Genomic DNA, 14,682 nt, shown 5'->3' with positions numbered 1-14,682 from the left:
AATATTCACATATTTTCCATTTTGTCATATTGCAAACCCAAAGGATATACTAGCTTCTTAATACGTCAACTAAAATATGTAGGGAGGTGAGGCTATTATTAGATTTAGTTTTAGTAGATCTTGCATGATTTTTCCAGTTTATATTGTACTCTTACCATGTGTTCTTTCAGATTTATGAATAGATTTTCTGTAGCTAGTTTATGGACGTAACTCCATCTTTCTTATGATTGAATAAAAATTGATGAGCTGCCAGGGCTATAAGTGGTAGTAAACTCCAGGGATAAGTGCAGGACCTCTGGAGTCAGGCTGTTTGGGTTCAAATTCTGGCTTCACTACTTACCAGCTGTGTGACTTCAGACCAGTTACTGGTATCTCTGTGTCTGAGTTTCTTCCTATGTGAAACAGGCATAATAATAGAACCTTCTTCATAAGAGTTTCCAAATGTTTAAGCTGGTTGGTTTAACATCTCAAAATCAGTGAATGTAATTTACCACATTAATGAATGAAGGAGAAAATCACATAATTCATTTTAATATATACAGAAAAAACATTTAATAAATGCTACATCAATTCACAATTTAAAAAAACAACCCTCAAACTAGGAATAGAAGAGAAGCAAACATCTTTAATTTCTCAAAGGGCATCTATAAAACATTTAAAAATCTTATATTTAATCCCAAGATGTTGAAAGTTTTCCTTTTTGTTTATTTTTTTATTTACTTTTATTTTTTTTAACTTTTTATTTTATATTGGAGTATAGCCAGTTAACAATGTTGTGATGGCTTCAGGTGCACAGCAAAGCAACTCGACATGTAAACATACATATATACATGTATACATATACATGTATCCATTCTTCCCCCAACACCTCTCCCAGCCAGGCTGCCACATAACATTGAGCACAGTTCCCTCTGCTATATAGTAGATCCTTGTTGGTTATCCATTTTAAATATAGCAGTGTATAAATGTCAATCCCAAACTCCCTAACTGTCCCTTCCCTCCATACTTCACCCCTGGTAACCATAAGTTTGTTCTCTAAGTCTGTGAGTCTGTTTCTGTTTTGTAAATAAGTTCATTTGTATCATTCCTTTTTAGATTCTGCATATAGGTGATATCATAATGGTATTTCTCTTTCTCTGTCTGACATACTTCACTCAGTATGATAATCTCTGGTCCATCCATGTTGCTGCAAATGGTATTATTTCATTCTTTTCTATGGCTGAGTAATATTCCATTGTATATATGTACCACATCTTCTTTGTCCATTCCTCCATTGATGGATATTTAGGTTGCTTCCATGTCTTGGCTATTGTAAACAGGACTGCAATGAACATTGGGCTGCATGTATCCTTTGAGACCATGTTTTTCTCCAGATATATGCCCAGGAGTGGGATTACAGTGTCATATGGTAGCTTTATTTTTAGTTTTTTAAGGAACCTCCATACTGTTCTCCATAGTGGCTGTACCAATTTACATTCCGACCAACAGTGTAGGAAGGTTCCCTTCTCTTCACACCCTCTCCAGCATTTATTGTTTGTAGATTTTTTGATGATGGCCATTCTGACCAGTGTGAGGTGACACCTCATTGTAGTTTTGATTTGCATTTCTCTAATAATTAGCGACGTTGAACATCTTTTCATGTGCCTTTTGGCCATCTGTATGTCTTCTTTGGAGAAATATCTATTTAGGTCTTCTGCCCATTTTTTGATTGGGTTTTTGTTTTGATGACATTAAGCCTCATGAGCTGTTTATAAATTTCGGAGACTAATCCCTTGTCAGTCACATCATTTGCAAATAATTTCTCCCATTCTGTGGGTGGATTTTTCATTTTGTTTATGGTTTCCTTTGCTGTGCAAAAGCTTTTGAGTTTAATTAGGTCCCATTTGTTTATTTTTGTGTTTTTTTTTCCATATTCTGGAAGATGGGTCGAAAAAGATTCTGAGATTTATGTCAGAGTGTGTTCTGCCTAGGTTTTCCTCTAAGAGTTTTATACTGTCTGGTCTCACATTTAGGTCTTTAATCCATTTTGAGCTTATTTTTACATACAGTGTTAAAGAATGATCTAATTTCATTTTTTTACATGTAGCTGTTGAGCTTTCCCAGCAACATTTGTTGGCAGAATGTCTTTCCACTATTGTGAAGTCTTGCCTCCTTTATCATAGATTAATTGTCCATATGTGTGTGGGCTTATTTCTGGGCTTTCTATCCTGTTCTATTGATCTATATTTCTATTTTTGTGTCAGTACCATACTGTCTTGATTACTGTAGCTTTGTAGTATAGTCTGAAGTCAGGGAGTCTGATTCCTCCAGCTCCATTTTTCTTTCTCAAGATTGTTTGGCTGTTCAGGGTCTTTTGTTCTAGTTCAGTGAAAAATGCCATTGATAATTTGATAGGGCTTGCACTGAATCTGTAGATTGTGTTGGGTAGTATAGTCAATTTCACAATATTGATTCTTCCAATCCATGAACACTGTATATCTTTCCATCTGTTTGTGTCTTCTTCGATTTTTTTCATCAGCATCTTATAGTTTTCAGAGTACAGGTCTTTTGTCTCCGTAGGTAGGTTTATTCCTAGGTATTTTATTCTTTTTGATGTGATGGTAAATGGGATTATTTCTTGAATTTTTCTTTCTGATCTTTGGTTGTTAGTGTAGAGAAATGCAACAGATTTTTTGTATTAATTTTGTAACCTGCTATTTTACCAGATTCATCGATGAGCTCTTGTAGTTTTCTGGTGGCCTCTTCAGGATTCTGTATGTATAGTATCATGTCATCTGCAAACAGTGACAGTTTTACTTCTTCTTTTCCAATTTGGATTCCTTTTATTTCTTTTTCTTCTCTGATTGCCATAGCTAGGACTTCCAAAACTATGTTGAATAAAAGTGGTGAGAGTGGACATCCTTGTCTTGTTCCTGATCTTAGAGGAAATGCTTTAAGCTTTTCATTGTTGAGAATGATGTTAGCTGTAGGTTTGTCATATATGGCCTTTATTATGTTGAGGTATGTTCCCCCTATGCCCACTTTCTGGAGAGTTTTTGTCATAAATGGGTGCTGAATTTTGTCAAAAGCTTTTTCTGCATCTATTGAGATGATCATAGGGTTTTTATTAAGTTTGATGTGGTGTATCTCATATTGATTTGCAGATATGGGAAAATCCTTACATCCCTGGGATAAATCCCACTTGATAATGGAGTATGATCCTTTTAATGTATTGTTGGATTCAGATTGCTAGTATTTTGTTGAGGATTTTTGCTTCTATGTTCATCAATGATAATGGCCTGTAATTTTCTTTTTCTGTGGTATCTTTGTCTGGTTTTGTTATCAGGTTGATGGTGGCCTCATAGAATGAGTTTGGGAGTGTTTCCTTCCTCTGCAATTTTTTGGAAGAATTTCAGATGGATAGGTGTTAGCTCGTCTCTAAATGTTTGATAGAATTTGCCTGTGAAACCATCAGGTCCTGGACTTTCTTTTGTTGGCAGTTTTTAAATCACAGTTTCGATTTCAGCGCTTGTGATTGGTCTGTTTATATTTTCTATTTCTTCCTGGTTCAGTCTTGAGAGACTGTACCTTTCTAAGAATTTGTCCATTTCTTCCAGGTTGTCCATTTTATTGGCATACAGTTGCTTGTAGTAGTCTCTTATGATCATTTATATTTCTGTGATGTCAGTTGTAACTTCTCCTTTTTCATTTCTAATTTTATTGATTTGAGTCCTCTCTCTTTTTCTCTTGAGTCAGAATAAAGGATTATAAATTTTGTTTATCTTTTCAAAGAACTACCTTTTAGTTGCATTGATCTTTGCTATTGTTTTCTTTGTCTCTATTTCATTTTATTTCTGCTCTGATCTTTGATTTCTTTCCTTCTACTAACTTTAGGTTTTGTTTGTTCTTCTTACTCTATTTGCTTTAGGTGTAAGGTTAGGTTGTTGAGATTTTTATTGTTTCCTGAGGTAAGATTTTATTGCTATATACTTCTCTCTTAGAACTGCTTTTGCTGCATCCCATAGGTTTCGGATCATTGTGCTTTCATTTTCATTTGTCTCTAGGTATTTTTTTATTTCCTCTTTGATTTCTTCAGTGATCCATTGTTTCTTTAGTAACATATTGTTTAACCTTCACATGTTTGGGGTTTTTTTAATAGTTTTTTTTCTTGTAGTTTATTTCTAGTCTCATAGTGTTGTGATCAGAAAAGATGCTTGATGTGATTTCAATTTTCTTAAATTTACTGAGGCTGGCATTGTGGCCCAGCATGTGATCAACCCTAGAGAATGTTCAGTGTGCACTTGGGAAGAGTGTGTATTCTGCTGCTTTTGGATGGAATGCTCTATAAATATCAATTAAGTCCATGTGGTCTGATATGTCTTTTAAGGCCTGTTTCCTTATTGATTTTCCATCTGGATGATCTGTCCATTGATGAAAGTGGGATGTTAAAGTCCCCCACTATTATTGTGTTACTGTCAATTTCTCCCTTTATGGCTTAGTATTTGCCTTATATATTGAGGTGCTCTTATGTTGGGTGCATATATATTTACAGTTGTTATGTCTTCTTCTTAGATTGATCCCTTAATCATTATTTAGGGTCCTTCCTTGTCTCTTATAACAATCTTTATTTTAAAGTTTATTTTGTCTGATATGAGTATTGTGACTCCAGCTTTCTTTTGATTTCTGTTTGCATGGAATACCTTCTTCCATCACCTCACTTTCAGTCTGTATGTGTCCCTAGGTCTGAGGTGGGTCTCTTGTAAACAATATATATATGGGCCTTGTTTTTGTATCCACTCAGCCAGTCTATTTCTTTTGGTTGGAGCATTTAATCCATTTACATTTAAGGTAATTATCGATATGTATGTTCCTATTGCCATTTTCTTATTTGTTTTGGGTTTGTTTTTGTAGGTCTATTTTCTTACCTTCCTCTTTTGTTCTCTTGCGGTTTGATGACCATTTTTAGTGTTGTGTTTGGGTTGATTTTTCTTTTTTGTGTGTGTATCTATTGCAGTTTTGGGGTTTGCTATTCCCATGATGTTTTGATATGGCAGTCTATATATATGAAAAGTTTTTATTTCTTGTTTTATTTTTTTAAGTTGCTAGTTTCTTTCCCACCTAGAGGAGTTCCTTTAGCATTTGTTGCAAAGCTGGTCTGGTGGTGCTGAATTCTCTTAGCTTTTTCTTCTCTGTGAAGCTTTTGATTTCTTTGAGTCTGAATGAGAGCCTTGCTGTGTAGAGTATTCTTGGTTGTATGTTCTTCCCTTTCATCACTTTAAATATATCATGCCACTCTCTTCTGGCTTGCAGAGTTTCTGCTGAGAAATCAGCTTATAATCTCATGGGAATTCCCTTTTATCTTATTTGTTTCTTTTCCCTTGTTGCTTTTAATATTTTTTCTTTGTCTTTAGTTTTTGTCAGTTTGATTACTATGTGTCTCAGCATGTTTCTCCTTGAGTTTATCCTGCCTGGGACTCTCTGTGCTTCCTGGACTTGGTTGACTGTTTCCTTTCCCATATTAGGGAAGTTTTTGACTATAATCTCTTCAAATATTTTCTCGGGTCCCTTCTCTCTCTCTTCTCCTTCTGGGACCCCTATGTTGTTTCATTTAATGTTGTCCCAGAGGTCTCTTAGGCTGTCTTCATTTCTTTTCGTTCTTTTTTCTTCTTTTCCATGGCAGTGATTTCCATCATTATGTCTTCCAGGTCACTTATCTGTTCTTCTGCCTCACTTACTCTGCTATTGATTCCTTCTAGTGTATTTTTCATTTCAGTTATTGTATTGTTCATCTGTTTATTCTTTAGTTCTTGTAGGTCTTTGTTAAACATATCTTGGATCTTAATCTTTGCCTCCATTCTTTTTCTAAGATCCTGGATCATCTTCACTATCATTATTCTGAATTCTTTTTCTGGAAGCTTGCCTATCTCCACTTCATTTAGTTGTTTTTCTGGGGTTTTATCTTGTTCCTTCATCTGGGACATAATCCTCTGCCTTTTCATTTTGTCTAACTTTCTGTGATTGTGGTTTTCATTCTGAAGACTGCAGGATTGTAGTTCTTTTTGCTTCTGCTGTCTGCCCTCTGGTGGATGAGACTTGCACAAGCTGCCTGATCGAAAGTTTTCCCTTTTGAGTTTAGAAACATTAAAAAAATTTTAGTTTCTTACTTTGTGTTACTGGTATCTAGAAATGGAACTAAATTTCATATTGGTTGGTTCTAAAACCACTTTCCTCAGTCTACTTACTAATACTGCTAATTTATCTGTAGAGTGTTTATTTCTTCACCTGGGTGACAGTGTTTTGACACAGGGTGAAAAAGAGATGATGGGACACAGAATGGCTCTTCAGCTGCTCAGAAGTGGTGTACATCACTTGTCATATTTTATTGGCCAAAGCAAGAACCAAGGCTGATATCAATGGGGCAGGGAAGTGTAATCACTCCAGAAGGAGAGGCAGAGAATATTGGGAATAATTATAAAATTCATTGCACAGATTTGTATATCATGCCTTTTGTAAACAAGGCAGAGAATCTTACCTAAAAGCTAATCCCTAATTGTAAAATTACACAAGGATGGGGGCCTTGTTAGTGAATATGATGACTTAAATTAGAGTCTGTTAGGTCTTTATCTTGACACTCTCATGCAGAAAGTCATCTGTTAATCAGAAACTTTTCTTTGATATTTTAGGTCTTGGTATCCAAGATTTCTAAATTTTGGAAATTATGTGTGCCTATGGAATAAACTACAATAAAATAATACCCTATATTTGTATAATCCTTTAAAGTTTACTAGGATACTTTGACATTATTTCATTTAAAACAATGAAATAGAGTTGGACATTTTAATTGCCTGTTAATCAGTCTTGTTCCCCAATAGACAGAAAAATACAAATGAAAGTTTGGGCAGTCTTGTACTCATTTCCCTATCCTTGGAATCTAACACAGTATCTGACACAAGGAGGGCTTATTTACAGAATGAAATGAGATTTAATTACTTGTTCAAGGTCATGATGCTAACAATTTTGGGAGCAAAGATTGAATGCAGGCCTTCTGGCCCCAACAGCAGTGTTTGCTCCTCTACACCACTGCCAGCCCAATAGTATCTGCCTATATAAGGGCAGAGAAACTAGAAAACCAGAGAATAATTAACCTGTTTGTATTTTCTCTGAAACTGACCAACATTTCCACTTTCAACATGCTGGCAGGTAAACAGATGAAGAAGATAAAGCATGGGTCAATAGGAAGGCAACTCCTGAGAAGTCCCTGCCCATAAAATACCATCAATGTGCCCATCTGTTCCATATTTAGATACACATTTTTCAAAATTAACATATTTACACCCATTTAAGTGAAGAACATATGTTCAGAAAGGTATTAGAAAGTGCTGCTGAAGGTTGTTGAGAAAGCCTGAGGTCTAAGAGAACATCAGTCACTAGGATTTCCTTACAATGGAAAGAGCCATGGAAGCTAGTAGAGAAGTTCCCAAAAGGGGAAGGTCCCCAGTGTTGGCTAAAGGGGTAAATTTGGCCTGTGTAATTTCATTTGCCAGGGTCTCTGAACACAAGCAGCATTCATCAGTTGCTTTTTACCTTAAATAAATGGGTATTAGAATTGAAATGATTTCCCCAAGTCAGGCTGATGTTGTACTTTGAGAAGAGCATAATCACCACTAAGCAGAATAAAACATTTTCTCAATGGCCCTCTGTATGATGTTTCAAATTTCCTGATTTCAACTTCTTCTTTATTTTCTGCATTATCTCTCCATGTTACCAGTCAGTCAGTAACCATATTTCCAATTTTATTTTGGACATCTAGGTGCTCTGGGTGATAGAAATCACAAATAATCATGTCTGTTTTTACCTTCCTGAAATTAACAATCTAGATATAATATAGGAGAACATACAAAGGGATTTCATACTATGAACAAATCAGAAATCATTAAATTAGCACCTGTTTTGGGTCAACATATTGTGGGAAGCACAAAGAATTGAATCCATAGTCTTTGCTGGAAAATAATAACTATATAAAATATGAAATGGTAACTATATGAAAAAACTAAACTCAAAGCAAAACTAAATAAAAGTATATGATACTGTAAAATACATAATCTTATTGCTTATATATAATCTATATTCTATAATATATATTAAGGATATATTGAATAAAGTTGTATTGTAAAAATATGTAATCTTATTGCTAAGTGATCACACAGATTTTAAATACTGTGAGTTTTAGTAGAGGCAGAGCTATGAGCTGCAGTAAATGGGAAATTCCATGAAGGAAGAAAAAACTTGAGGTGTGCCTTGATATGAAGAAAGAGTACAATCTTGAGGGAATACAAAGTAAAAGAATGATCCAGGTTTTAAAGAGAGTTCATCAGGTGGTAATTCCTAAGCAGATTAAAGTTTTAATTCTATTTTAGAAGAAAAAAGGGGATAATATTTGGAGGAAAAGATAAGAAAGCAGTAAGACAGGATTCATGTTAAGAACAAGGAGCAGAAAACAGTGTGCTGGTCCCTGCCACTTCAGTATATTCTTCAGAAATAATTGAGGTAAAAGCTTTTCTCAGATGTTTTCATCCTAGACTAGAGATCACCACTGGGTGATCTGGGCATAAAGCAAATAAATACACAAGGAAGTGAGGCTATGGGGCAAGACAACTCCTTTTAGAGTCTCCAGTGTACTTCCTCTTCAACTTTCTGGCTTTAAGACTCATAAGAGAAATTCCCTTCTCTTTCCAAACAGCAGTCATCTACTAATTAGATATTATATTGGGTAAGTTCAGAAAAATGCTGAATGTGTTGGTAATAGATGCCTCTTTTGTACTGCTCCTACATTAACTCTAATAGCTGTGTCTTTAAAAGGAAGCAGGATGGACCCTGACAATGTGGGTATGGCTGTACTGATGCTGTAGACGAACACCAATGACCTCTTTTCCAATTGCTACCAAGGTTCTTTTTTGTTTTTTAAATTTTCTCAGACTGCATGAGTTCCCAGATATCCTAGTATTTCTGCCTTCTTTTGCAGTGCAATTCCTCACAATCAGGTGTGTACTTAGTTTCCAACTTCCTCTTCAAGAACATATTCATCATGAAATAATCTACTTGAAACAGAACTTCAGTTCATCTTTCTGCGTAATACTGTTCAGCTCAGATAACCAACATTCTGCAAAATGGTGTGATGTCAGACCACCCATCCTCTTGAGGGTTTGGATGTTTAGAAGCCTCAGAACTACAGTGGGCATTTTCACATCCGTAATTACTTTGAAGTCATTTTGTCCGCTTCAGACAAAATGACTAATACTTGTCCCACCTTCCTCTAGTCATTTTTGTATAATCTACTGGCAATTTCTGAATCCAAACTTCAGAGACTACAGAAAACATCCGTTTAATGTGAGTCACTAATTTGCCTTTTACTATTACAGAACAGATCAGCAGTCCAGTGACTCATTAAAAAAGAGGGACATTTTTCTATCATTCATTTCTCCTCTAGTAATGTTATCTGTGGTCTGAAAATACACGAGATCGATTCACACAGAAAGGTCACAAATGTGCCTTAGCTCGTTTCTCACTGAAAATGAAAGTATGGACTCTTATTGGGAGGAAGGAGTCTGGTATACATCTACTGACCTAGAAACAGCTTAATCTAGGTATATTTACTGAGGAAACGAGAGGAAAGTGATTACAACTCCTGCCACTCCATTCACTGTGCTAGATACGGAGAAGAAAAGTGAAGGAATCGTCCTTAAGGAATTCAAGTTTAAGAAAGAATAAACACATACATGAATAAATGTGGTATAATAAAGTAGGTATACCATCAGTGGTATGTGACACAGAACAGTGCTGGGCATCTCAGTAAGAACATGGCAGTGTCATCATTAGAACTCTTCATTCAGTATAATGTTGTGATGGAGGGGAAAGTGATTAAGTCAGATTCGTTACATAAAGGAAGGTTTCCCTTCAGTTACTATTGTGCTAACTATTCGTAATAATCATATGAAATCATATGAAATAAGCATACTTAACTTTGGTTTTTATAATGGAAGAAATGGAGATTGAGTAGTTAATGTTCCTCAGATCGCATGGCTATCAGGTGGTGCAGTTCAGGTTTGGCTTTAGAATTGCCTCGTGTCCAAGACTGTCTTCTTCCCAGCATACTGCCTCTTTCCCCTTTACTACCATCTAGACCTCGTACAGGTTGCAAACACATACGTTGTTCATACTTTATATCCTTAAGGAGTGTGTAAACCTGTTTAAAATACGCCTCTACTAAAAAATAAAAAACAAAAACTCAGCGTGTAACAGAAAATTCCATTGGTTCAAGAGGAGATGGCTGCAGCAGTTTCAAACCAGGTCATTCTTAGAATTTCCTGAAGATGGGTGTGGTTACAGTCAATCTTTACACCACTTCTAGTAGCATGTTTAGTACAGATATCGGGCTTCAGTGAATATCAAACATGGCTTCAAAGGAAAAAGGAAATAATTATGACTAGTGCCATGTCTCTTTTGGGTATGGAGGTATTCAAAAAGAAAAATAGACTAGTCTGACTTGCAGAAATAGGTGATTAATTCAATAATGGACGTTCTGTTGCAGTTTGGGGGGGGAGTATTTTTTAAAACTTTAAAAAATTGCATATTTGATTGAGCTTTAAATGCTTTGTATTCATAAAGCCTCATGACCTAGATACAAACTATTGCTAAAATTGTATGATATTTTTTATCATTCTGATAGACTGGCTTACTTCTGTGAAGATCAGGTAAGATGAGCATGATGAGTTCTGGGTGTTTTTCTGGGGAGCAGGTCTTACTGCCAGAAAGATAATGAAGATCTCATAGGGCTGTGTCTGTGGACAAAACAATAGTAAATGATTCTCTCACTCTTGAGCTACCTAAGTCTTTAAGAAAGATGTTAATAAAGTATTTCAATCTGAAATGTTAATGATCAATTAATTAGTTCAATAGTCAACATTCAATACACAGTTATAGATTATGCACTAGGTGCATGCACTTTGCTCTTGAGGCCTGTGGAGAATGCAAAAAAGAGAAAAAATATATAAAAGTTCCTGTCCTAAAGGAGATTAAAATCAATAACAATGAAAATGAGATGCTGGTTGATTCTTTCAAAGATTAAGTATATGCTAGGCACAGGACTAGGCCTTACAGATACCCTGGTACTTGAGATGGACAGAATGCCTTCTCTCATGGAGATTATATTATTTTAGGAGACTCAGGCAACAAATTCCTAAATAAATAAATAAACTGGATCATGGGTAATGAGAAGCACTACAAAGAAAATAAAACATCAAAGAAAGTCTCTTGGCAGAGGTAATACTTGTGTCAGCCATGCAAACATCTGAGGCCAGTGTGTTCTTGTAGGGACAAACTGCAAACAACCGTTGGGAAGTAGGAACAAACATGTACCAAGCAAACTTCAAAAAGTACCAAAGTCAGCCGCTGTGCTGGGGCTCAGCAAGCAGGGGGTCGTAGTGAAGGATCGTGTCAAAGATGTGGGCAGGGACACTTCATAGAGGGTTCCGGGGAATAGTTTGAATTTTAATCCTGTTGCCAAGGGAAGCTGGTCAAGGGTTTTTTCAGAGGGATGCAAAATGACACACACACATAATTATAATATACACATAATATGATGCTCTTCATCCAAAGGGTACACCTTAAGTGCTGTGATTGTTGAGAGGCAGGACAATTAGGTTTTTTACTCAGAAAATTAAGGATGACTTCATGGAGCAGTTTGCCTTTGAGCTGAGTTCTGAAGTATTCATGAAGCTTCATGTGCCCAGGGAATGGTATGAACAAAGCTCTCAGGCAAGAAATCCTAAGATGTTGACAACTTACACATTCATGACACAGATACATTTGCTTCCTAAGAAGGGAAACTACTTGAGCTCAAAGAAATGACTGTTTACTGTGAAATCATAGGTGCCAGAGCAGGCTGAAATGTCTGGGGAGTGAGAGGTTGAGGGGATGAGAGTGGTGGACTTTAGCCCTCAAGCTACAGCAATGGAGCTGTTTACTCTGACACCCGGGAAGCTGACCCTCTTGTTGTGCTTTGACATCCTGAAAGACAACATGATGTAGTAAATGTCATGATAAAGGTGTTATGTTCAGGAATCTGCTGAGGTCACAGGGAAAGGTCTGTACATCCTCAGAGTAGCAGAGATTCTCACTCGTGAATATGAATGGGCTGCCCTCTGCTGCCTTTTATGTTTCTCTTAGTGATTATGCAATAGTGCAGTCTGTATCTAGAAAGGGGATTCAAGGGCTTGAGAAAAGGGACTGGAAGGCCAGTTCTTGGCTTTCGGTTATGCTGACTCCTCAGAAGCAATTGAGGACGACTTTGGTAGCTCTGTCTCAAAGGGGATGGTGTGCTCCACGCCACTAATGCAGTTTAACATGCAGTGCTGGAATTATTTGGAGGTCTTCATTTTAATGTGGGGTATTTTCATTATGCTGCTTTCCTAACTTGGAAAGACTTGGTCAGACAAACAAATTTGCCTAGCAATGCATATAACCTGTTGAATAATGCAAAGGCAGAGGTCAGTAGAATTTTTATGTGAAGAACCAGGTGGTAAATGTTTTTGGGCCAACAAGCAAAATCAAGGGTATTAGAGGCAGTTATATAACCAGAAAGAAAAGAATCTACAGTTTTTCACGGATGAATTTATAATACCAATTACAACTTTTTGTAATACAAGTCTACTAATGAATGGAATTTTTCTTTGGGGAATAGGATTTCACTTAATTGGGGGTTCAAAATTAGTGTTCTTCATCATCAAATCAATTGCAGATATTCATCTATAAAAAGCATTCTTAGCTCCCAAGCTGTACTAAAGCAGGCATTGGGGCTGAATTGGCCTAATGGATATAATCTACTGACTGCTGCCCTAAAGTCTGTACACCTTAACTTGTCACATGTACATTTCAAATTAATAATCAAAATATTGATAAATTATCTTCCTATAACAGTCCTTTTCATATCATATATAATAGACAAGTAGTTAAGAGCACGTACTTCAGAATTAGAATAATCCAGATACAATGCTTGGCCTCACTCCCTTCTAGCTATATGACTTTAGGAATGTCACCTAATATCCCTAAAGTCATATATTTGATGATGAAGAACACTACCTTTGAACCCCAATTAAGTGAAATCCTATTCCCTCAGACTCGACTTTCTCATCTGTAATATAATGATATTAGTATCCCTTCAATCCCGTTTTGAAGAAAAATAAGTAAGATAGTGTTAGTATAGTGCCTAACATGTAGTGAACAATAAATAATAGCTATTAATATTTTCTCATGTGATATCTGCAATAATTCATTGGAGGTATATAATACAGGGATTACTTTTTCCCTATTGCTATTATTCCTCATTGGGGAAAAATGAGACAGAGATCAAGGAACCTACCCAATATTTGTGATGACACTACAGCTAAAACTCAGTTCTCTTATCTCATTGATTCATTTAGTAATTATGTATTAAGTAATTATGTATTAAGTATGTATGTATGTGGTAGGAAGAATTCTAAGATGACCATGAAACCTGTCAGTGGTGTATACACCCTCTGTAATCCCCTCTGCTTGAGGGGATTGGGTGGGACCAATTGTGGGTTTGGGTGGAACCTGTGAGTGCCAGGGATAGTAACTAACTGATTAGATTACATTATATGGCAAAGGTGATGGAATAGTCCCTCCCACAATTATGTTACATTGTATATGACTCCATGATAGCAGACTGGAGGGAGATTCTCTGGCTGGCCTTGAAATAAAATAGCTATGACATGAGACAGACAAGTGGATAGGACTTTAGGGAAGCCTATAGGATCTGGGAGCGACCTCCCAACCAACAGCCAGTAAGAAAATGAGGACTTCAGTCTCACAACTGCAGGAAAGTAAATTCTGACAACTTGAATGAGCTTGGAAGAGGCCTCCAAGCTCCAAATGATAACACAGTCCAGTCGACATATTGGTTTCAGTCTTGTGAGACCCTGAGCAGAGAACTCAGCTGTGTCATGCCAGGACTTCTGCCCTGCAGAAACTGTGAGGTAATAAAGGTGTGTTTTATGAAACAGCTAAATTTGTGGTAATTTGCTACAGGGCAAAAAATGTCTACTACACTGTATCAGGTAGTTTGCTAAGTGATGAGAATAAAATGGTGAAGAAAAATAGACTTGATTCTTGTCCTGTTGGATTTATGGTTTGGAGAACAAGGAGACTACTTTAACACAGTTATCTGTCTATGATAAAAGTAAAAAGAGAATGTCATGAGAGAAGGAAGGAGGTCATCTAGCCATCTGACGATTGGGTGACAGGGAAAGTTTTTTGGAGATAGGTTAAGAATGGAAAATTTAGTAGGTTTAGTCAGGGAAATGGAGGGCTAGGGTGGGGGCAGGTGAAAAGAGTATTTCAACCTGGGAAGTAGATGCACAAAGATTCTGGAGGAGGGTGACATCCCAGGGCAGCCAATGAATTACAAATCACTGAGCTGTGGGGAGAGTTGGAGAGATGAGACTGAGTAAGCAGTTGCTAGTTCAGGAAGGGCTTCTATAGAGTTTGGACTTTCTCTTGAGGGAAATGGGGAGCCAGTGAAGGGTTTAGAGTGGAGGAGTGGCAGCTTTGGATTTGTCCTCTTTGCATTCTGCATTTAACTGCAGAATAAAGGATGAGAGACTTGCTGAGGGGCAGAGCTATATA

The sequence above is a fragment of the Balaenoptera acutorostrata genome, chromosome 12 (assembly GCF_949987535.1).
Source record: "Balaenoptera acutorostrata chromosome 12, mBalAcu1.1, whole genome shotgun sequence".
Classification (NCBI taxonomy): domain Eukaryota; kingdom Metazoa; phylum Chordata; class Mammalia; order Artiodactyla; family Balaenopteridae; genus Balaenoptera; species Balaenoptera acutorostrata.
Note: the sequence above shows the minus strand (reverse complement) of the source record.